The sequence below is a fragment of the Palaemon carinicauda genome, chromosome 22, assembly GCF_036898095.1.
Source record: "Palaemon carinicauda isolate YSFRI2023 chromosome 22, ASM3689809v2, whole genome shotgun sequence".
Classification (NCBI taxonomy): Eukaryota; Metazoa; Arthropoda; class Malacostraca; order Decapoda; family Palaemonidae; genus Palaemon; species Palaemon carinicauda.
Genome location: NC_090746.1, coordinates 55,091,352 through 55,111,003, shown reverse-complemented (window position 1 = coordinate 55,111,003; position 19,652 = coordinate 55,091,352). Strand labels below are relative to the sequence as shown.

At 50.4% G+C, this 19,652-nt stretch overlaps 1 protein-coding gene across 2 annotated transcripts in view; it reads right to left on the bottom strand.

Moving 5' to 3' along the window:
- The window catches only part of bisc (biscotti), a 34,316-nt gene that overhangs the window by 13,934 nt on the left and 730 nt on the right, over window positions 1-19,652 (bottom strand). The gene's annotated exons all lie outside the window — the stretch shown is intronic.

The window sequence follows — 19,652 nt, the reverse complement described above, 5'->3', positions numbered from 1 at the left end:
CCTTATCCGCAGTGGAGGGGGAGAAAGTCTGGGGTAAAGAAAGAGCCTTGCGCAAGGATTTGCGAGAAGACAGTTTAGCCCTTGGAGAAGTCACCCTGGAGAGGACTCCCCTCTTCCTCTTCAGGAGGAGAGGGAGCTGCCCCTGATATGTGACAGAGGTCAGCGAGCACAGGCTTCATAGCCTGCATAAGAGCTCTGACTATGGTCCCAAACCAGGGTTGCTGGCTGACAGTCGAGCTGTCAGACACTCCCTCTGGACGAAAGGGATCTGGAGGAGTTAACAAACGAAGGATCGCCTGAACGAAGCTGAAACAAAAGAGTCCTTAGACCTGTCCGGAAACCTCCCTGCCTCCGGCGAGCGCGCTGTTCTGCGCTTGCGGGGAGGGGAACGAGACGATGACCTGTCCGCCTGAAGCCCCGTAAAATTTCGTGCGTGATCGCGCTTGCGATCGGGGCGCAGATCGAACTGGCGGTAGCGCGATGATTCCTGGAAAGGATCGTGTGCAGCAGGAACTTTGTGCTCACGAGCGCGCAGGGATGCGGGCGTGCGAGATTGATGGCGTGAGCGCGCGTAGGAGATGGCGCGGATGCACGTAGGAGATGGTCGACGGTTGGATGGGCGCAATCAATTGATCGCGTGTGCGCGGGCGCGCAGCAACCTGATGCAAGACTGTTGGGTGCGAGAGTGCAGTAGTGCGTGTCTGGAAAGACTGGGAGAGGGCGCGATTGCGCAGCTTCGTGATAGCGCGAGGGTGAGTTAGCGCGTTGGCGCGCTGCGCAGTCTGCACAGGCATCTTACCCTGAGGAGCTCGTGGGTGCGCTGGGCGCGCAGGAGACTTGATACTCCGAGGAGTGGTCACTATGAGAGACCTCTCCCGCAAATTGAAGAGGTGCCCTTTGTAGAAGAGACTTGGAGACCCCGCAGGCTAAACCACTGGTGAGCGCCTGCGATCTCAGGGAAAACTCCAACGATGTGCGCCGCAATTGGATTCGGGCGCACAGGTGTGCGCTGTTGCGATGGGCGCGCAACTTGAATATCGCGCGCAACTGGCAAATTGCGCGCAACCGGAACCTCGCGCGCAACTGGAAGCGTGCTCACAGGATTGCGCAATTTGGATGGAGAGTCCAGAGGTACCTGTGAGCACCCGTGAGCTAACTTAGGCACCTCCTGGACTACGCGCTGAATTGTAGAAGCGCACTGGGGCGTTGGTGAGCGCGTGTGCGCTATATCAAGAACTGCGCGCGATGGGCGCGCAACAGGGTGCGGGAGCACAGGAGTGCGATGCTGCGATGGGCACGCAAATTGAAGAAATGCTCGCGGGAGCGGGAAATCATTGGTGCCCGCGCACAGACGATCGTCGGCGCTCGCGCGCGTATGAAGATCGTCAGCGCATGTGCGCGAAGAAGAAAGGCGGCCAAGAAGATCGTCGGCGTTTGTCCGCATAAGAAGATCCTCGGCGCTAGCGCGTGTGCGTAAATGCACGCGTGCGCTTGTGCTCTAGGTTGAAGGATCAGCTGACAGGTCGATCAGGAACTGGGATGTGTCCCTAAAGGGAGGGCATCCCCTGAAGAGGACCAAGACAGGTCTGCTTCAGCACAGAGCGACGATCAACACTGGAAGTACTGCGCAGGAGAGTGCTGGCGCGCTAAATCAGGAACTGCTGGTGGGCGCTGGCGCGCAGTGTGGGGACACAGGGGAACCCTGGCGCGTAACAGGAACAGGTGCGCGCACGCGCGCAGGTGAGCGCTGAGGCGCTAAGTCTGGAACAGCAGCAGCATGAGGGGGCGCAGGTTAAATCTGGAGCTGAAGGATTAGAGGCGCAGTTTGTGCTCAAGTCCCTTATGCACAATGACAGGTTTAGTCGTGGGCGCCCACAGCACGTCAGCAGCCAAGAACGGAGACGACAGGTCAGCAGGTCTTGACTAAGGGAACGAGAGACCAAAGGCCTAACGTAGCCTGAGTTGCGAGACCCCGAAGGGTCAGCGCAACGAGAAACCGAAGTTTCCCTGTCACTAAACACCGAAGTGTAGGAGTGACTAAAGTTACGAGAGCCCAAGGGTTCTGCGTAACTAATGTTACGAGACCCCGAAGGGTCAGCGTAACGAGACACCGAAGTTTCCCTGTCACTAAACATCGAAGTGTTAGTGACTGAACAGCAAGCTGTTCTAATCAGGAACAATCCTCCGAAGAGGAGTCTCTATGAGTGGCCTCTCTCATGAACAAGAAAGGTAAACACTTCGTAGAAGAGACTGGTGATGGTGCCCCTAAGGGCCGTTGGATCAGCAGGCTGACCTTATCAGGAACAATCCTCCGGAGAAGAGTCCTTAAGAGTGGCCTCCCTCGTGAACGAGAGGTCACAAGACTGACTTGTAGCTGCTCAGCCCCTTGAGCATAGCTACAGAAGCGACTGCTCAGCCCCAAGAGCATAGTCACATCAAGTTCCATGGGTCGGCCTTGCAACCGCTCAGCCCCTTGAGCATGGTTACAAGAGAGGTCGCTCAGCACTAAGAGCATAACCGCCTAAAGACCAGGAAAACCCAGACACTGGTAATGGCGCCCCTAAGGGCCGTGGGGTCAGCAAGCTGACCTGTAAGGAGCCATCCTCCGAAGAGGAGCCCTTATGAGTGGCCTCCCTCGTGAACGAGAGAGGTCACAAGACTGATACTGCAGCTGCTCAGCCCCTTGAGCATAGCTACAGAAGCGACCGCTCAGCCCCAAGAGCATAGTGGCTTGAAGTTCCATGGTCCGGCCTTGCAACCGCTCAGCCCCTTGAGCATGGTTACAAGGGCGGTCACTCAGCCCCAAGAGCATAACCGCCTAAGGACCAGGAAAATTAAGGTAAGAAGGGAAGTTAACTAACTACCCTTGGAGGAGAACCTCCTTATCGTTCTAGGATGAACTGAAGAGCTGACAGCTGTCACGGGAGAATTTCTAAGAGAAGGGATAACGCCCATGACGATGTCCTAGAGAGACGGCAGCGACAGCAGACTCCCCAGGCATAAACAGGACAGCTCTGCTTCGTTGGCACACTTCAGTCAAACGAAGAAACTGCATAGTTAACTGGGAAAATAAATTCAAATAATTATTTAACAGAAATTCCCCAGGGTGGAACTTCGAAGAGTAACCCCGAGGGAAAGTAAAACATAAGAACAAAAGTTAGGTATGCACCCTCCTCTCCCACTGACATTCACGGGAGAAGGGGGAGGGCGGAGAACTTTAACAAAAACAGAATTATAACAACTATAATTATGTAACTGATTTTTTAATGTTCGCAAAGTAAGAATCACAGACCCCAAAAGGGGAGTGTTCCCAGAAGCTGACCAGTTAAAAATACAATTAGATTTCATAAAAATAATTGAGACAAATAAAACGGAATAGCAACTCAGCCCGCAACGGGAAAGAAGCTTCCGAGTAGTGGTACGTAGTAGTAGTAGTAAGAGGTGAACGACCTTGAGTAGAGAGACCGCCCTCCATGAAATGCAACCGTGGTGGCCTAGAAGTAGAGGGGCCGCGCACCATGAAGTGAAACGGCGGTGGCCTAGCGCTATGCCGTGGTTTCACTCTTCGTTGTCGTACACTACACACACCGCACCAACAGTGAAAAGAAAACTTACTATATTCTATACACAAATATATTTATAAACACCAAGAATGTTTATACTGTATATATTAAGCACAGTATAAGAAAAAGTAAGTAAAAGAAAAAAGCATTAATGGCTGTCAAGCGAGGATGGGAGCAGACATGTCCGCTCGCCATCCAAGCCAAAAGTAAAGTGAAGCACTCACTAGTGTGTGTGTGTGTGGGGGGGGGGGTAGCAAGCTACCCCTCCCTACCCCTCGCTAACTAGCGGCGGGGTAGTAAACCCTCGTTAAAATTCTTATGGCTCGTCATTCAGCTATGCCAAAGTAATTACCATTATGTAAATAGCGTGGTTTGTATTTCAGTTACGGAACAAACAATCTTCTGATAGACAGCCAACATGATTTTAGACAAAAAGGATAATGTGTGACAAATCTTTTGGAATTTTTCCACCACATGTTTAGTATTTATGACTAAAGCAGGGCAAGACATCATATATCTAGACTTTCAAAAGGCTTTTGACAAAGTTCCTCATAAAAAAATTAATGGTCAAAATTACAGCACTAGGAATCATTGACAAGCCAGCTGAATGGATCAAAGATTGGCTAACAAACAGAAAACAGAGTTGTAATCAATGGAAAAGCTTCAGAGTGGGCAGCTTTTACAGCCGGAGTACCTCAAGGATTCGTCATTGGACCATTGCTATTTCTGATCTACATCAACGATACTAAACTAGGCATAAATGCTGCGAACTCAGAATACATAGAACCCTTAAGAGAGGATCTAATAAAACTAAGCGAATGGTCTAAAAAATGGCAAAAAATGAAAATTCATGCAAAGAGGATATAGTAACCCAAAATCAGATTACTCACTGCTGGGTAATGAAATAAAAGTGTGGACCATGAAGAAGATCTGTATTATTATCAGCAAGGATTTCAAGTTCACCAAACAGAGCATAAAAGCTGAAAAGAAAGCACAGAAACTAATAGGCTACATGAGACAATTCAAATACAGAAATATGACAAATTCGTAGATAATTTGTATTTTTCCTAACGATACAAACCTTACCTATTTATTTTGGGGTATTACTTTCTGCGAAGCTGAAATGACAAGCCATTAAAATTTAGCGAGGGTTAACTACCCATACTGCTAGTTAGCGGGAGGTAGGGGAGGTAGCTTGCTACCGCTCCCACTCACACACCGGTGATTTAGCTCACTTTGCTTGGAGGTAGGACTTCAAGGGGGATAGGGCTGGCGTGCAAGTTTGTATAAAGGTTTGTTTCGTCAGGAAAAATACAAAATATCTACGAATTTGTCATTTGTTCCGTTACTGGAATACAAACCTACGCTATTTATTTAGGGGTGACTCACCCATTAGGAAGGGTCGACGTCCCTGCCAATCTGGCTTTTGGCTTTCCCCAAGGAACTCCTTATTTGAGTATGTTAGTACTCAAAATAAGGAGTCCCTGCACCTCGCTAAAACCTTACTACGCAAGGTCCGCAGCATACGCAAGCTGTGCGTCGAGATATTTAGAAGTGTGACTGTCTAGGTAAAGTTATTCTGAGTCTTTTTCTAGGAAGAACTGTTGTAACCAAGACTTTCCCAATACCACCTCGCCAGGATATGGTGATGCAACAATATTAGCTTAATATTAGGTACACAAGGGAGCTTGGTTTACCTGCAGTGGTTTGAGGTCAGCTTATGCAGAGAACCCAAATCTTTTCCTTCACGCAGACTAAAACAGGGTAACAGTGCCCTCAACCTTCTTCTACTTGTCCCATAAGGAGCTTGAGGTATACAACCAGCTGTTGTGCAGCCACCACAGGACTGATAGAGATTGTATCGAGTTCCTGTGGATCACATCTTGCAGGAGAAAGGGGGCCAGGGGGATAGCTATGCCCTTGACATCGTGAGTTGACATGTTGGATGAGGATCTGGATTCAGAGTGTAAATGATGACTGTGAATCCAGCAGAGATGATGTTTTGGAGATCCTCCTCTTATTTCTTCCAGTGCTTATGACAAGAGAAGGGACCTGGGTGGACTGTTGCTGTTCTCCTGAGGTAGAGCCTCAAACCTTACCCAGGGTACAGTAACAGATGATCTGGATTGTCAGTTACCGAGTGGAGACTTGTCTACGATCCGTCACATCGAGACTATGTCTGGCAACATACTCAGGGACAAAACTGAACGTTGCCTTTCACCCTTCTCATTAATGGGCAATGTAGAAAGAGATACCATGAAGTTTCTTGACTTGTTTGGCTGCAGTCTAAGTGTGTAGGAACACTGTCTTCTATACCATGTGAAAATTTGTTGCCTACTGAAGTGCAAAGTAAGCAGGTCTCCTTAGAGACTGGAAAACTCTAACCATGTTCCGAGAGGGAGGTCTCAATTCCGACAGGGAAAAGGCAAGTTGTAAGTCCGCATGGGTTAGGAAAGATCTAGCGATGAGTAAATGTCCCTTCCTTTCAGTTTGAAGGCGAGGCTCAAGGTTGAGTGATCGTCTTTACCTGCTGAAACTGAAAAGGGGGTCTTTTCTTCCTGCATATACTCGAGGATTCCGCTATAGCTGGAATAGAGGTATCGAGTGGAGAGATACGCTTTCCCATGACACCAACCACAGAAGATGTTATAGTTTGCCTGGTAGACTGATGCTGAGGAATTCCTCAAATATCTAGACAACCTCTCCGCAACTTATTGCGAACAGCCTCTGTGAGAGAGGAGGTACTGGATAGTCTCCAGGCGTACAATCATAGCAAAGCTATAGCTTGTGGTAGATGTCGAAGTGTGGTTGTCAGTGACATGGAAAGGGTTCTCTTGAAGGCTCTATCAGGAGCTGCAGAAGGTTTGGAAACCGTCCTGCATAATGTCATAGCGGAGCTATGAGAGCCCTTGAGAAACTGACCGATATTCTAGCTTTGTCGAGTACCCTTCACCAGACAAAACAGGGATGAGACGTAAACGTCGTCGTTGTACCCACCGTTGTTCGCATGCTTCTTGCCAGAGAGCCTTGGGGTCTAGGACTGGGGAGCAGTGGAAGCCTGAGGTTCAGCGGCATTGCGAACAGATCCATAGCTAGCTAGAGAACCCCGTAAAGTTGGGACTTTGTCGGCTACAAGGTGATCCAAATACCATTCGGTACCCCTTATCTGAGAAGCTGTGCACAGATTGTCGACAAGCACATTCCTCTGGTGTGGAATGAAGCGGGCTGATAGTGCTACCGAACGAACTTTGGCCCATCTTAGTATTTATCCTGTTAGATGGGAAGAGGCTGCAAGCAAGTTCCTTCTTGCTTGTTGATGTGAGACCCTATGTGGTGTTGTCGCTCATCACACCACTGAGTAGCCCGTTAGGAACTGATGAGGCTGTTGAAGGACTGGAAAGTTAGCGTTCATTCTCTTAAGAGATTTAAGTGAGGGTACATTCGGACTCTGTCCAGAGGCCTGAGGTCGTGTGGTGCAGCACTATGGTCCCTCCTCCCTTCTTTTGATGTGTCTAAGCACAGCATCAAGTCCGAGGGGTGGGGAAGGATGAGAAGGTTATACCACTCCGTAGATTCTTGACTGACACCCATCCCTTGAGGTTCGTCCTAACTTCTGGTCACATGGGGATCAGAATGTCCGGGGAATCGAAGGCCTGATTCCAATCGTACTCAGGCCGCCCCTGGAGAGAACAAATATTGAGGCGGCAGTTGGATGCTAGACAGGCCAGAGATGATAGGTGTCCGAGGAAAAAAGTCACTCTGGGCTGGGAGTTATCCTCGTTTTGAGAAAGGGTCTTGTGACTTTTCTACGCCTGTCTTTGATGAGAAGGTTTTGTGGAGATTGGTGTCTAGAAACATTCCCAGATATACAGTACCAGTCTTCTGAGAGGGAAGTAGGGAAGACTTCCAAAAGTTTACCATGATCACCCGATCTTGGTAAAAAGACTTCAGAAGGTCCGGTGCTAATGCAAAGTTGCCACCGAGTCTGCTAAGGTCAGTTAGTCGTCCAGAAACGGAGGAAACGGAAGCCGATCCTGTGAGTCCAGAATGGGTGCTGTGGAAAGACCGAAGCACAGTGCCCTGAACTGGTGTTTCTTGTTTGTCTAGACTGAATCTTCAATCCTTCCTAGAAAATGGATGGTTTGGGCCTGGAAGTATGGATCCTTTAGGTCCAGCGTGCAAATGAAAACCTGTGGACTTAGCCCTTGTCCGAACTCCAACATAACATGGTGTGGACATCGACCCAAAGGGACAGCTCCTTGCGGATCCTTTCGCATGGGATATTGTTGACGCTGGGGTCTTGACTCATGGCGAAAAGGATGGGACGCATACCCTGTGTAAGGATTCTTCAATGGGAGAGAACTCCTCTAACTGATAGAAGTAAGGCAACGCTTAACCCTACCATGCACCCTGATGGGATTGATGCTATCCCATAGAGTAGCATCGGTCTGGCAAATGTTAATCAATGGTAAACAGCTGGGGATTGTTCATACCGTGCAGTTAGAGAGTGCTCGCAAGTAGTCACCTGTCGACAAGCCACTGATGGGGGCTGTCGATCGTTTGCCGATAGATTTAGTGGATTGGGGTGATGATGAACGGCAAGTAGTGAGAAGTGTATTGTAGGCCTTCCGATCTAGGGAAACATGGGCAGAGGTTGACTAGTAAGTCCGAGTCACGAACTGCTGGTGAACGGCGAACTGCCGATGATCAGTGAATCGGCGGTCAGTGAGCTAATGATGGTAACTGACAGGCAGATAAAGGCTGTCTGGTAGTCAGCCAAGGAAGGTTGGCAATTAATGAGTTGGTGACCAGCTTGGAGAGCCCTGAGAGACAGCAGAATGGTTTAATGATCGTCAGTTGGTGATCAGTGAGCCATTGATCATCAGCGATCGGTGAACTAGAGATCAGCAAGCTGACGATTGGCTGGTCAGAGATCAGAGAGCAGAGGTCGATGATTGAAGAAAGACCAGCTGCCCATCGGCAATCTAGTGATCAGCAAGCTGATGCCTGGTTATTGACTAGCAATCGGTGATTGGCACACTAGCAATGGGAGATCATTAGCAATTAGCAAGACTGGAGGTCAATGATCAGAGGGGGATGAGCTAACAATTGGCGATCTGGCGATCGGCGAGCTAGCGATCAGCAAACGGTGATCTGGCAACCAGTCGGTTGATGATTTCTCATTGGTGGACAATGAGCTAGAAATTGGCGATCAGCGGACTAGTGAATGGCGGGCGATGAGCTAGTGATTGGTGTTCTGGTAATTAGAGATTTGCGAGCTAATGATAGGTCATTTGCAACGTTCAGATCGTGTTTGCTGACGGTGGTACTATCAGGAAAAACTCATGAGGAGAAAGGGACCAAGGGTTCCCTGTAAGGATTCTCGACCGATAGTAGATGCGGTTGATTCCCCTTAGAAGATGGAATCTTCGAGATCTTGAACCCTTTTGTGAGGCCTCTTCACTCTTATCCCGGCGGACATGCTGTAATGCGTTTGCGGGGAGGGGAATGGGGCAATGATGATCTGTCAAAAAGTTTTCATTCTTTTTGCCTCTTGCACAAGTGTGCAGGAGCATTGGCGCACAGGATGATGCTGGTGCTCAGTTTCTGCTGAAGCGTAGTTTTTGGTAAATGCACAGAAGAGTACTGGCAAGCGCTGGTCTTTGGCAAGAGCTGGATCTCGGAGCACAATTGCGCAGGAGAGCCCTGGCGCACAGTAAGGTGCCGTGCAGTCTCCCTAGAATGCACATGAGCGTGTGGGGAGAGAACTTGCGCGTAGGACAGCGCCCCGGGCGCGTGCGCGCGGGAGAGCCCCAACGCGCACGCAGAAGAGGCTGGGTTCGCGCGCGGAAGAGGCTGGGTTCGCGCGTGGAAGACAGCCCGCTGTGCATGGAAGAGCGCAGGCGCGTACGCGCAGAAGAGTGCTGGCGCGTACGCGCGGAAGAGTGCTGGCACGTGCACGTGGAAGAATGCTGGTGAGTTCGCGCAAAAGATTGCTGCCGCTGGCGAGCGCGTGCGCACATGGAAGAGTGCTGGCTGGCGTGTAGGAGAGTGCTGGCGCGTAGGACAACAATGGCACAAGTGGGCGGGAGAGCACCGGCGCAAGCACGAGGGAGAGCGCTGGCGTAAGCGGGCAGAAGAACGCTGGCACGCAAAGATCGTTGGCGTGCGGGAGTGTTTGGCGAGCAGGAGACCCTCTATTCTTTACCACTCCCTTCACTGCCCCAAACACTTTGCATACTTCACTCACTCTCTGACCTATATCTGCTTCCACTCCACCATTTGCTGCAACAACAGACCCCAAGTACTTGAACTGATCCACCTCCTCAAGTAACTCTCCATTCAATGTGACATTCAACCTCGCACCACCTTCCCTTCTCATACATCTCATAACCTTACTCTTACCCACATTAACTATCAACTTCCTTCTCTCACACACTTCCAAATTCTGTCACTAATCGGCCAAGCTTCTCATCAGCGTCTGCAACCAGTACAGTATCATCCGCAAACAACAACTGATTTACCTCCCATTCATGATCACTCTCGTCTATCAGTTTCAATCCTCGTCCAAGCACTCGAGCATTCACCTCTCTCACCACTCCATCAACATACAAGTTAACCAACCATGGTGACATCACACATCCCTGTCTTAGCCACACTCTCACCGGAAACTAATGGCTCACTTTATTTCCTATCCTAACATGACAAATTCGAAGATAATTTGTATTTTTCCTAACCATACAAACCTTAGCTATTTACAAAGGGTATTACTTTTAGCGTAGCTGAAATGGCGAGCCATTAGAATTTAACGAGGGTGTATTACCCCCGCGCTAGTTAGCGGGGGGGTAGGGGAGTGGTAGCTAGCTACCCCTCCTCCCCCTCACACACAGGTGAATACTCACTTTCACTTAGAGGTAAGACTTGTCTTGGGGGACAGGGCTGGCGGGCAAATATGTGTAAATAGCTAAGGTTTGTATGGTTAGGAAAAATACAAATTACAGGTATCTTCGAATTTGTCATTTGTTCCGTAACCGAAATACAAACCACGCTATTTACAAAGGGTGACTTATCCCTTAGGAAGGGTGGAAAGTCCCCAGCCATACTGGCTTTGGCTTTACCCGGGGACTCAGAATCCGAGTGAGTCGCACTCGAGAAAAGGAGTCCCTGCACCTCACAAGTTCCTTGCTCCGCAAGGAACCATGTGGCCTACGTAAGCTTGTGTGTGAAGGAAGAAGTGTGACTCGTCCTAGGCAGTTGACCTGGAGTTCCAGAAGGAACTCTGGGTTAGGACGTTCCCAATACCACCTCGTCAGGGTATGGGGGACGCGACAGTATTGACTCAATACTCGGAACACAAGGAAGCATGGTTTACCTGCAGAGGTTCGAGGTCAGCTATGCAGAGACCAGGATGCTGCTTCCCCGTAGAGGGGATGATGAAGAAAGAAGTAAGGGCCAGACATACTTCTTTCGTTCATGCAGACTAAAACCTGATAACAATGCCCTCAACCTTCTGCTACCTGTCCAAAAGGGAGCCTGAGGTTAGACCAGCTGTTGTGTAGCCACTACAGAGCGATAGAAAACGTATCAAAGACTCCTGTGGGTCACGCCCTGCAGGAAGCGGGCTGCGAAGGTCAACAGACGCTTCCAGACTCCAGCTTGTAGCACCTGCGTCACAGAGTAGTATTACTCGAAGGCAAGGGACGTTGCGATGTATCCAACATCGTGCTGTAGGGCGACGTGACGGGGGAGTGTCTGAAGACAGGACGAGATGAATGTCCTTGAGTCCGGGCTGAAGAGGTATACTGGTGACTCTCCCCCCATGTCCTCCTTGTGTTCCCAAATCGGCTGCAACTGAGGACAAACTGCAGCTGTTCCCAGCGCTAACCTCTCGATTCCTTACTGGCAAGAAAGAGAAGGTCTTGGGACATCAGACACAGAATGGAGACTCGAAATCTTGAATGAATCGGACCGAAGGGCCGGGACCCTCAGATTCTGAGTCTAGCCAACAACTCAGGAGCGAGCCTGAATGTTGCCTTCCCCTCTTCCTTAGAAAGGGGGGAGTAGTAAGAGACCAAGAAGATTGCTTACACACTGGCCGTGGCCAGAGTGAGCAGCAGACCCAAGGCGGAATACAATCCGAGGCCTGTCGTAAAAGGGGTCTTGAGAAGATCTCTTAAAGGACTAAAAGTCCGAGCCATGCTCCAAGTTGGAGGTCTTCCTCCGACTAGGGCAGGGACGATCGTAGCTTCGCATGAGCGAGGATAGGTCCAGCGGGCAGGAAAGTTATCCCTTTAAGCCTGAAGGTCAGGGAAAGGCTGAGCGACAGGCTTCATTGCCGAGAGCGGAAAGGAGTTTCCTCCCGCCGAAAGGCAATAAGACTGTTATTGCTGGAGAAGAGGCCTCAAGGGAAGGGGTATATCTCCCACGGCACCAACCACCTTAGACTCTTCACTTTGCCTGGGAGACCCCTGTGGATGACTATCGCAGATGACGCGACCTCCGTACCGCGACTGTAGCGGGTTGTCTCTTCTAGAGGAGGAAGCGTAGTGTCTCCAGGCATGAAGCCGAAGCGACGTCCCGGTTCGGGAGAGATGTCGCAGTGTGGTTGCTTGAGTAGTCTGCGCCGTGGGAGAAGCTCTCCCGGGAGTTCCGTCAGGGGAAGCAGAGGGTCCAGAAACCGTTCTGCGCGTAGTCCCAGTGGAGCTCTCCCATTGAAAGGTTGACAGACAACCTGGTCTTGTTGAGGCCCATTGTCCGCAGACAAAAAGGAGGGAAGACGCAGGCGTCGAAGTTGTCCCACCATCACCGGAATGCATCTTGCCAGTGTCTCGGGGACTGAGACTGGGGGGAAGACTAGCGGAAGCTTGAGGTTCCAAGCTGTCGCGATCAGGTCCCCCAGACCAGCACTTGCTGGTTACCCAAGGTCAAAGACCCCTAGGTACACTCTCTCTATGAGGCTCTGCTCGGATAGTCTGAGAGAAACATTCCCCTGCCTGGAATGAGAGAGCCGATGGTGGTATTGAGAGAATCTCAATCATCCCGGTATCTCTACTGCAAGATGTGAAGGTGTGAAAATGCGTCCCCTGCTGGTTAGAATGAAGTCGACGCGCAACGGGGACACTCGGCAGTAGCTGTAGGATCTGAAGAGGGGCCAGACTAAGGTCCCTAAGCCTGCCTGAATGATGGAGAGGTATCCTTCAGGTCTTGACCATAGGCCTGGACCGGAACATGCCCCCCCCCCCGTCCCCTTTCCTTTGACGAGTCCGAGAACCGCATCAAGAATGTGGGGAAAGGACGAGAATATCCACTACCATCAAGAGGCTCCATAGGTCAACACCCATTGCAGGTCTAATAGTTCCGCTGGTCCCATAGGGCCAGGGAGTCCGGTTAAACATTGCCTGAAACCACCGGAACTTGGATCGCCCCACATGGAACTTACCCTGAGGCGACCGTTCGGACTATAGACGGGTCAATGAGGAAAGAAGAACTAGGAAACGTTTCAAGGTAGGGCTGAAAGCTCTGCTTGACTGAGAACAGGTACTGCGACTCTCCTCAGTCTTGCCACAGTCAACCGAAAGGAAGGCTCGGAGGATGTGGTAACAGAATCTGGCGTCCCCAGGTGGTCACCCATCCAAGTACCGACGTTGCTTAACCTCGCTGGATGGACGAGAAGCGGGGTTTCCAATGTGGTAAGGCGGTTGACTCAATATCATGGCCAGATACTCCAGATGTTGAGGCAGAGGAAGAGAAGGCTCCAAGCAAAATACCATGAGCCCACACTCATGGTAAGCATCCGGAAGCTTGTCCCGGCGCTGAAGAAGGTCGAAACCCGAGCCTACAGGAGTTGACCAGCCCTCCAAACAGCAGAGGGGGCGGAAGCCTGCCCCTGAGCGGCCAAGAGGAAGGCAGGGAGAGTTCTCTGGGGAAACAAACCTGCTATGCCACGGCGGGATAGCCACACTGCATCATAAGCAGGAATACTTGCAGTCTAGGCTGAATTCGACGAGCACCCTGGAAGATGGATGGAATGGAAACTGAAAGTACCCGTCCTTCCGATCCAGGGTTTTTAAGGAGTCCTGTCGCCTCGTTACCAGTCTGATCGATTCTGCTGGCCGAAGTTTGTTCGACAAACTTGATCTGGGCTGAGAGGTCGACTATGGACATCCCCTCTCAGATCCTTCCTTACAAGAAAGGATCGACTGAGGGGGCCGGGGGTGAAGCCGTCGATGATCCTAAGGAAGACCTTCGCCTAAGGTATGGATCATTCTGCCCAACCGGGCAATTCTGCTGACGCTATGGCATAGAGGTTCAGAGACACTGAATTCGCTGACAGACGGCAGGCGCGATATCCTTGGCTACTCACAGAGAATATGCGAGAATGGGCATCGGGAAGCTGTCATTCGGATGAGTAACCTTAAGCATCCTCCCAGCGAAAAACCTGCAATCCTAGAGTTCGTGAACTCCTTTTAGGACTATGCCCCCCCGGGGGAGTCTCCCGTGCCATCTGTTCCTGACAGGAGAAAACTGCAATTGGACACCTTGTCCCAGTTGTCGTAGCCGATAACTTAGGCCGACGTGGTTGAAAGAAAAGGCGCTGGAGCCCTGCAGAGTCTGGAAGAAAGCGCCTTGGAGGAGTGAAACCGGAAGTCGATTTACTCCGCACAGCAGCTGTCTAAGTCTCTGTCCTTGGGCACAAACAAACTCTTCTCAAGGATGGAAGGGTGTCTGAGGTCGTCGACCTCCACAGATGAGACACCCGAAGGAAGCCCTCAGTAAGCGCGTCCAGATGGTACAACATCGAGCTTGTCCGCAAGTTAGATACTAACGACGAAAGGCCAAGGTGCCTGAGCTCGAGAGGAGGAAAGTACCCTTGATCTTCCTGTAGCTTCCTTGAACCAAACCTCGGGCCGTAACCGAGGAGGGAAAGAACCTGGTAAGCTCCCAGAGGAAGAGGTAAGCAGTCACCCCTTGTCCGATGGAGAAATCTCGAACGGAAAGCCATCCCCCCCGCCAAAAATCCTTCCAGGGAATGACGGGGAAGGGCTAACCCAGGTTCAGGAATAGAGGAGTGTTGTTCAGATCTCTCTTAAGTTTCTCCTATTCTGCAAGTGCCATGCTCTGTGTTTACGGGGTGAGACAGTGTTCTGGAAATACGCTCCAGAAGAACTCGCCAGGCTGGCCATGCTGCGAAAACCCCATTGGTAATCGTGGTCGCAATTGCCCTGGAGCTCGCGCGACGAGAATTCCTGGTGGTCGGCGGGCGATAACCCATAGACGAGCAATGGATACTGCAAGAAATAAGCCGACATTTGTGCGAAGAAACACTGTAGGTTCGCGCGACGGAACATCATCCGTCTGCGCGATGGAAAAAACCGTTGGTTCGCGCGTGGGCGAACATTGGAGAGCATGAGCGTAGACGTGCAGGCACGTGGGCGTGTGGGCGCGCGGGCGAGTGGTCGTGCGGTTGCACGGGCGAGCGGTCGCGCGGTTGCACGGGCGAGCGGTCGCGCGGTTGCACGGGCGAGCGGGCGAGCGGTAGCGCGGGCGCGCGGGCGCGCAGGCGAGCAGTCGCGCGAGCGCGCAGGCGAGCGGTCGCGCTGGCGCGCAGGCGAGCGGTCGCGCTGGTGAGCGGTCGCGAGGGTGGGCAGGTGGATGAGAGCGAGTCCGAGGCGGCGAACGCAAGCGTTAGCGCGATGGTGAGGAAACGCGCTGCCGCGTGGGCGAGGAGGACTGCTGGCGATATGGATCAACAAGCGATCGGTGGTGAGCGCTAACTCACAGGTTGGCGATGGCGCGTTGTGATATGCCGACGCGATGGTCGAGCAGTATGCGCAGGTGAGCGATCGTGCGATGGCGAGCAGTATGCGAAGGTGAGCGATCGCGAGCAGTGATCAGCATGCGCAGGGTCGCGCGATGGTGGTCAGCATGCCAGGGTCTCGCGATGGCGATCAGCATGCGCAGGTTGGTGGTCGCGCGATGGCGAACAGCCTCTGCAGGTGGGCGATCGCGTGATGGCGAACAGCATACGCAGTTGAGGGTCGCGCGATGGTGATCATCATGCGCAGGGTTGAGCGATGGTGATCAGCATCCGCAGGTGTGCGGTCGCGCGATGGCGATCAGCATCCGCAGTTGAGGGTCGTGCGATGGCGATCAGCATCTGCAGTTGAGGGTCGCGCGATGGCGATCAGCATCCGCAGGTGAGGGTCGCGCGATGGCGATCAGCATCCGCCGTTGAGCGTTGCACGATGGCGATCAGCATCCGCAGTTGAGGGTAGCGCGATGGTGATCAGCATCCGCAGTTGAGGGTCGCGCGATGGCGGTCAGCATCCGCAGTTTGAGGGTCGCGCGATGGCGATCAGCATCCGCAGTTTGAGGGTCGCGCGATGGCGATCAGCATCCGCAGTTGAGGGTTGTGCGATGGCGATCAGCATCCGTAGTTGAGGGTCGCGCGATGGTGATCAGCATGCGCAGGTGAGCTAGTAGCTGGCGAACCATGTTCCTTCAGAAGTGTTGGAGAACGTTGGCGCGCCGGCTGTAACACACGTGGGCGATCCGGAGATCGCTGGCGGGCTGATGATCGCTGACGAGCTGATGAACGCTGGCGAGCTGATGATCGCTGACGAGCTGATGATCGCTGACGAGCTGATGATCGCTGACGAGCAGAAGGCTACGCGTGGAAGCCTGCGCAAAGAAGAAGAGTCCTTGACCCCGACCTGAACCGAAGTTCTAGATCGCGAGGGCGAACGTGGGCGCACAGGGCGCGTAACAGGAACCAACAGGAACCGCAGGGAAGATCATCTTGAAAGCGCTGACGAACAGGAGAGCGCTGATGAGCAGAAGGGCACGCAGGGAAACCCTGACACGCAAGGGAAGAACCCCCGTGGGGGCAACCCTTTGCCCCGAAGGGATCGTTGTCCGCCGGGAGACTGATGTCCGTCGGAAGACCGCTGTCCGTCGGGCAGACCGTTGTCCGTCGGGAAGACCGTTGCCCGTCGAAAGACGAGATCAGACTGCTGTCCATCTGCACCAAGGCGGAAGATCGAGAAAAAGGAGTTGTAGGCTGCAAACGGAGATCCAAAAAGGCGCCTCAAGCACCCTTATAGGGAGATGAGAGGCCCTTACGACGAGGCGGACGGTGGGCCTTACGGCGAGGGAGGCCAACAGCAACAGCAACAGAAGAAACCTCCGAAGAGGAGTCTCTATGAGTGTACTCTCTCGCGAACGAAAGAGAAACACTTCGTGGAAGAGACTGGTCAGCCAGTGACCTAAAAGGAGCAATCCTCCGAAGAGGAGCTCCTGCAGTTGCCCAGCCCCTTGAGCGAAACTGCAGGTGCGACCGCTCAGCACCAAGAGCATAGTCGCACGAAAAAAAAGGCAAGAGAAGAACCCCCCAAAAGGGGAAAGACTCAAGCCTGGACAGGAAAAACTTCCCTCGGAAGGAAAGTTATCCGCCCAAGGAGGCAAGCCTCCTGAATGTTCTAAAATGAACTGGAGAGCTGTCCGTCGACACGGGAGTACTACCAGTAGAAGGAGACACGCCCCTGACGAAAATACAAGGGGGGAGGCAGCAACAGCCGAATCCCCAGGACTCCACCAGACAGCTCACACTGTTGCTATATTACAGAAACGAACTATATCGGTAACTGTAAAATAATAAAACAAATAATATTAGTACACATTCATTCCCCCGGGAAGGCTCCGAAGAGGAATCCCGAGGAAAAGGAACAAGAATTACACAACAGGCACGTGCCCTCACAACCACTTACACTCGCGGAAGGAGAGCTGTAACCAAAACAGAATTATAACAATTATAATTATGTAACTATGTAATTATGTAATTTAAAAATGAATGAACACTAAAGAAAGAACGAAAACCCCGAAAGGAATCGTTCTAAACAAAAAACAACTACAATTAGATTCATAACTAATTGATACAAACGTACGGCGTAGCAACCCCCCACACGGAAAGGAAGCTAGGCTACAAGGGCGTAGTAACACGTAGTAAAAAGGGTGAACGACCTCAAGAGAGAGAGAGAGAAAGACATAAGTCAAACTCGAACGCCACCCATAAAATACGCCGTGGTGGCCTAACTGCCGAGGCCTCCACGTAGATATCGTACACTACACACACACATCTGAAAAGGAAACTTACTTATTTCTATACTCAAATATATATACAAACATGAAAACATGTTTACATATATATTGAGTAAATGAAAAGTAAGCGATTAAGTAAAGACAAAACAGACAATGGCTGCCAAGCGAGGACCAAGACAGAGACGTCTGTCACAGTCCGAGCCAAAAGTTAAAGTGAGTATTCACCTGTGTGTGAGGGGGAGGAGGGGTAGCTAGCTACCACTCCCCTACCCCCCCGCTAACTAGCGCGGGGGTAATACACCCTCGTTAAATTCTAATGGCTCGCCATTTCAGCTACGCTAAAAGTAATACCCTTTGTAAATAGCGTGGTTTGTATTTCGGTTACGGAACAAACACGCTTTACTACCTTTGTAGAAACTTTTCACTGCTTACAACAACCTTCCACTAATTCCATATAACCTCATCACATTCCACATCGCTTCCCTATCAACTCTATCATACGCTTTCTCCAGATCCATAAACGCAACATACACTTCCTTACCTTTTGCTAAATATTTCTTGCATATCTGCCTAACTGTAAAAATCTAATTCATGCATCCCCTACCTCTTCTAAAACCACCCTGTATTTCTAAGATTGCATTCTCTGTTTTATCCTTAATCCTATTAATCAGTACTCTACCATACACTTTTCCAACCACTCAACAAACTAATACCCCTTGAATTACAACACTCATGCACAACTCCCTTACCCTTATATAGTGGTACAATACATGCACAAACTCAATCTACTGGTACCATTGACAACATAAAACACATAATAATGGCTAGAAATGCAGAATAAGCACAAGATAACCAGTTGGAAAAAATATATGGTTTATGTAAGTGGCTCAAAACAGGCCAAAACATGATTATTTATCACTTTTGAGATGTGTAAAAGGGTACAGAACCTAACAAACCCAACTAACCTAACCTAGTAGAATGGAGAAAAATACCCAACTAGCCAGCAAATGTCCATTTCTTATAGTGAATTCCAGTTTCACTAGTAGTTAAAGTTCAGTTGCTAGCCGGAAAGATTCACCTTTCCATCGGCACCTCCTTAGCTTTCTTCTTTATTCTAATTCTTTTATTTTCTTCTCTTTTTTTTTCCACATCTGATATATATATTCTTCTCTCTTCTCTATTCCTTCTTTCTTAAACAGAACGTTTCCTATTATCTTCTTTTCTTCTTCGTACAGTAGCTGTGGTTCTATTAATTTCCTTCTCTCGCCGCTGAGGTCTGGACAGCCACGAATGAAATGAGCGAGGTCTCCAGTCTCTGCCCCACATAGTTTACATTCTACCCTTCCTCCTAATTCATGTCTTTTCCTATCATTTAATCTTAAACAGTTGGCCCTAGCTCTATACATAATAACTGAATCAGGTTTGTTGTCATAGATCATTTCTTCTCCTATTTGACCTTTTTCTTGTATGTATATTTCTAAACTATTTTTTTTTCTTTTATCTCATCCCTCCACTTTTTACTATCTACTTCTCTGATCTTGGCTTCGAGCTCTTCTCTTCCCATTCTCCTAAAGGTTCTATCGTTCATATCCATATCTTTCATCCATCTGTTATTTCCATTCTTTTTCATTTCTTCCAGAATTTTCTTCAACAAATTATTTCTCCCCTCTTCTATCCCATTCACACACCTTAGCCTTCCTCCTCCTATCCTAGTCTTTGTTTCGGACATTCCTATTTTTCCCCATTGAGTTGTTACTGCTGCATATGGTGATGCTCCCAAAATTTCCTGCCTAATCCATTTTCAATTTATTGTAATCTTCTTATTTCACTCTGTTATGTTTATTACTGCTGGGGGTGTATGTATGATAGCAGCCACCTGTATGTATTATTATGTCTAACTTAGAAAACGGAAGTGTAAGGGGGGCTAACTCCCCCCCACCCCCATTAGGCGAGTAGGTAAGGATACGGCTTGTAGGTTAGGTTAGGGGGTAA